Source organism: Dermacentor variabilis, unplaced genomic scaffold (genome assembly GCF_050947875.1).
Source record: "Dermacentor variabilis isolate Ectoservices unplaced genomic scaffold, ASM5094787v1 scaffold_13, whole genome shotgun sequence".
In the NCBI taxonomy this organism is placed as follows: Eukaryota; Metazoa; Arthropoda; class Arachnida; order Ixodida; family Ixodidae; genus Dermacentor; species Dermacentor variabilis.
This window is the reverse complement of record NW_027460291.1, coordinates 32,008,742-32,014,160: the sequence shown is the minus strand read 5'-3', so window position 1 is coordinate 32,014,160 and position 5,419 is coordinate 32,008,742. Positions and strand designations below refer to the sequence as shown.

The 5,419-nt window shown below is 44.6% G+C and overlaps 1 non-coding gene across 1 annotated transcript; it reads right to left on the bottom strand.

The window, feature by feature from the left end:
• Nucleotides 1–3,944: 3,944 nt before the first annotated feature.
• Nucleotides 3,945–4,017, bottom strand: TRNAT-UGU (transfer RNA threonine (anticodon UGU)). The gene has a single exon. It is a non-coding gene; the product is annotated as a tRNA-Thr (tRNA).
• Between the last annotated feature and the right edge of the window lie 1,402 nt (nucleotides 4,018–5,419).

The following is a 5,419-nucleotide window of genomic DNA, read 5'->3' as shown; positions in this document are numbered from 1 at the left end:
AATCAGTGTGTACACATTATATGAGATGGGGAGCTCTCGCGGTTTTGATGGCATCGCGTGACAGACAGGTGAAGTGGGGGTAGTCTAAAAAAGTTCTTGACCGATAGCGGAGGGCTGATTGCAGAAATGGAATGGAAAGGTTTGCAACTGTTTTACGTTATAGCGCCCTAAGTTACAACACGTGCTTGTATGCTTTTCAACGTCCGCCGCCGTCGGTGCGTCGGCCTGTTTAACAAGTGGCTACGTTGCGTTACACTACGCTGCACCTTCTACTTACGCGTACTCACCGTTCTTCTTTGCGTAATCGGATGCGTACGCGTCCACAAAGGTAGCGGCCAACATGAGGCAGAGAATGGTCGCCAGGATAGCCCTGCGGAAGAGAATGGCTCAAGGCGCTGTTATAGAGGGCGAATGAGGCAATTGCCAGACATGCACTGTGCGACAAAATTTATTCGTTGCTTACGTAACTATAGACCGATCCCCTACGAGTTGTGTTACAAGCGTCTTGACATTGCCTGGTCGCCATACGCTGCGTATAATGAGGTTCGTGAAAAACCTTCCTTCTTGTACGAGATCACAAGAATGTAAGTTGATCATCAGACACCGCAGCCAAGGGTGACGCTGGTCAGTATTTACAATTGCGTAATGTACACACGTGCACCGATACGCGTCCCGTGACACGTGCAGCTGACACAGCACCGCACGTGTCCTGTGCACTGTGGGCACTGCGGGTTCGTTATCCTCGAACCCGTGACATATAGTTTTACGATCACGTTAATTCGCTTTACTTTGTTTTTTGCTTTGTTTTTGCGCTGCATAAGTGAATAAATTACCTCGCCTAAGCCTCCCTTTCAAGACGAAGTGCTCTGAATTCTGTATATTATTTGCTATCTTGCATGAACATACTGTTGGCATCTTCATCAGTTGCAATATTTTTTTGTCAGAATCGATGGATACCGCAATACAATACAATGGAATACAACGAGAGTTAACTAATAATGAAAGAAGCATACAAGAATAAATGATAAGAAGCATAGCGAAGAATAAGTTTACATTGGATCGCTTCGCATCATGAAGTATGAGCCGCTCCTCGTACTAGCTGTTTCTCTCTCCCTCGATATTTTCTCGTCGGCACCACGCTCGTGCTTTCGGGACGGCAACTCGGAGGCTACTCCAATATTCAAGTGTACACGGCTAGCAATGCAGCGACCGCTGTCTTATGCCGTGATGGCGTGAGTACGAAAGCGAGTTTTTTTGTCTTTGCACGATATTTCAGCGGGCACAACGAAATCAAAAGTACTCCATCGGTTTAAGGTCGTCCCAATAAGTGGAAACTCACTCAAATATTCACGAACCAATGTTTTCTTTTTTCTTCATCGGGCTCTGTCAGGCTCATGCCTGCTCACACTGATCGGCACCCATTAATGCTCACACTGGCGTCCACTGAGACTCACCGGCACTTACGCACGTTCGTCCGGGCGTCCACTAACACTAGCCGACGGTCACTCACGTTCACACTCACAGCCACCGCCTATCGCAGCTGCTCACCCTGACCGGCACTCACCCCTCTTCATGCGTCCACCGACACGCCGGCACTCATTCGCATTCGCGCCAGCGTCTAATCACAGCCTCCGTCGCTCACTCACACTATACCGGGTGTTTCAGCGAACACTTTCAAAAATTCTTAAAAGTTGCCTGTGGCATGTAGGACGATTCTAGTTCATCAGCTGTTCTACTCTTGCACACAAAAATTGAAATGCATTATCGACTAATTAACAAAAAATCACCAAATAATTTTTAAATAATTACCTTATTAAACTGGTTTCGAGATTTTCATTTCCGAGCTTTGCGGAAAAATGCATTGGCGTTCCAGTTTACGCTTGTGCTTGAATGCATAAAACGACGCTTTGTTAATAAAGTAACTGGAACGCCAATGCCGTTCTCCGCAAAGTTCGAAATTAATATCTCGAAACCGGTGTGATCCTGAGAATTCCTTCCAGGTGAATCAGCGTTGCGAACTCCACGGCTAGAATTTGTAAATTGCAATATAGGCGATAAGGTAATTAGTTAAGAAAATCATTGGTTATTTTTTTGTTAATTAGTCAATAATGCATTCCAATTTTTGTGTGCAAGTAGTGTGCTTCGAGTAGCCCAGGTCATGAACTAGAATCGTGCTACATGCCACAGGCAACTTTTAAGGATTTTTGAAAGTGTTCGCTGAAACACCCGGTATGTCCCACGTCTGGGCAATCAGTGTCGAGCGAGCACAAGTCGCTGTACTCGAGAGCGAGTACACCGACTTGTGCCGACCTATGCCCATAAAAACGACCAAGAAAAAAATAGAATTCTTTTTTTCTACTGGTGTGGCCATACTCTCAATTTACGTGGAAATGCAAATACACACGAGCCTTACGCCTAGTGTATTTCATTCAAGTATTTCACAATCTTTCAGTGCAAGAATTGCATCTGGTTAAAAAGAAGCTTTTGTCCATCTGCAACGGTAGGATTAGGAAGCAAGCTCACCACCCGCGTTGAGACCTCTGAGGACAGTCACAAGCAGACTTTCTATTTTAGGCTGATGCTATAGCTAGTACATTTGAATAACCAAAAAAATATGCAGTTGGCAGGCTTGTACTCGTACAAAAAAAAAGACTTAGCATGTGTTGGCGGGCTAGTTGGTTAAGCATGATTACAAAGACGGCGCCGAATAAAACAACACACGAAGAAGGGGGACACGAGAAGAAGGGGGACATCACCTGTCTCGTGTCCCCCTTCTTCGTGTGTTGTTTTATTCGGCGCCGTCTTTGTAAAAAAGACTTGTAGCAGGCAGCACATTGATGAAGAACAATGGCTACGCTATGCCCATTTTATAAACATTACTCATGGAACTCCATCAATGCAGCCGAAACTATGCTAATGCTTTCTTTAAAGCGCGGTTATTTGAGCGGGCTAGCACGCTCTGCAGTGGCGTAGGGATAAATCTGCGACCTGAATAGAATTGCTTGCGTAAACATCCGCTTTCATTCGACATAAATTGTAATGCTGTTAAATCAGACCTTCGGCCTGGACTCAGGGCTAGGTGCAGCAGGAACCGCATCAAACATGTTTTCAGAATACTTTGTTAAGCGCAAAAAGACAGACACAAGAAAGACGACAGGACAAGGCGCCTGTCTTTCTTGTGTCTGTCTTTTTGCGCTTAACAAAGTATTCATGGATTCGCACCAACTAGCCCGCCAACGCAATGAACTATGTTTTCAGATTTTACCCAACTTCATTTGAAATAATGCGCGCAATAATTAGTGTCCCCGCCCTGTTCCCTGTTCGGGTACAGCGACGCTCAGTTGAGCACGACCGTGCCCCGCCACTTCTGCAACACCAGTCAGAACCTTGAGCAACCAACAACCCTTTGGCGACTGGTGTAGACTTGCATGTCCCGGCAACTCCTGCGCAAGCAGGTGAATTTGCACTTTGGGTGCAATCACCCACTCGCGCAGCCAGCATATAAATGCGTTGACGCACGGCTCTGCGCATGCCCCGCATAGAGAGGATGTACAGAATCAAGTTTATAACGAGTCTACGCAAACAGGTATGCCTGCTTGCGTACACCCGTTAAAAGTACTGCATCACCTGCAGTATACATTTAACGTGCGCGCACAATCATGTCCACGCATGAATTTCATGCGCTTCAAGTGTATGGAACCGCATCTGCTTGCCTTCTCTACTTTTCAGCCTACGCGAGTGCGTCTGGCCCTTTTGCAATGGTCATCAGCACTTTGGGGAACACGTGATAAGTGCTGGACCTTAAGTAACTTCACCATCAGTCATATCATAAGAAGCCAACCAACACTGACACCGATGGCAACATAGGGGAAATTACTTGTGCTTGATAAATGAAATAAAGAAACGATAAATTAATGGAAATGAAAGTGGATGAAAAAGCTACTTGCCGCAGGTGGGGAACGATCCCACAACCTTCGCATTACACGTGCGATGCTCTACCAATTGAGCTACCGCGGCGCTGTTTCCCCATCCACTTTCTTGGGTATTTATGCTTCCTAGTAAAACCCTGGGAGTGCTAGCCAGTGCCACCAATCAGGGTCTGGACGGCGGATGTGGAACATGTTTTCTGCCGCAGGCGTCACGAGAACGTGATCTTTTTTAGGTGAAGGCAACGGATCAATAAACCCACACATGCTACCTGAAAGCATCAATGTTGCCGGATTCGAGACTCGCGTTATGTAATAAACGAGAAGAAATGGGGTTAACCGAGAGGGGCGATTTTTTCTAATCGTATCATGAGAAGCCAACAAACAAGGATGCCAAGGACAACATAGGGCAATTACTTTTACTTACTAGTTGAATTAAAGAAACGATAAATTAATGGAAATGAAAGTGGATGAAAAAGTAACTTGCGGGATCGTTCCCGACTTGCGGCAAGTTGCTTTTTCATTCACTTTCATTTCCATTAATTTACCGTTTCTTTATTTCATTTACTAAGCACTAGTAATTTCCCCTATGTTGTCCTTGGTGTCAGTGTTTGTTGGCTTGTTATGATATGACTAATAAAGATAGGCCCCTCGGTTAACCCCCGTTCTTCTCGCTCACCATCAGTTGCAACATACCTGAGGATAAAAAGTAGGTGACACGAGGTTTTGGGCGTGTACATAATAACGAATCACGTAGAGGAAGGATTTTATCCTCCAATGAAGCTGGTCGCAGCGCAATGCTGTAAACTGCACAAATTTGGACATGTAAAGGTGGCAAAATTGATGTATTCTACACCGCCTTAATATATATATATACCAGTAATTTAGGAGTGAGGCTTTTGCAAAAACATTGCAAACATTGTAACAACCGCACGTAAATTGTAAATTAATGTACATTTGTGCGCTTGGGATCTTCTAACAGATGCACTTTACAGAACTGCGATACCTGTTTTTGTTGCCGAATTCTGAATTTGTGAACTTTGTGCTTCAATTTTTTTTGTACTCATCTAAAATTTTCGGCAAGCTTAATGAAAAATGTACACTCCTAAAAATTATTTTCCTCGCATTCCTGCAATTTTGCTTTCTCTCTCAAATGCATTATATTTGATTCAAATCGGTCAAGCGGTTGTATCGATCATGTGAGTATTTATGCGTTTTACAGGCATTTGAAAGGACAATCGGGATTTGACCCGCACAAGTTAAAGATGCGTTAATTAGATCAAACTGCTATAGAAACTAGAATACTAATCAGATAACCTGTGCGTGCCCGTATTGCTATGCATATTGTCTCGTGGTGTCTCCGTGAATTTGCCAGCTACTCTATGCGCGTGCGCTGGCGTCTTACTTATATATGTGGGCACGTATCTTTTCGGCTATCTATAATAAGCAGGCGTTCGCACGTTTTTACGCATACGGCAGAGTGTGTGTAAAGA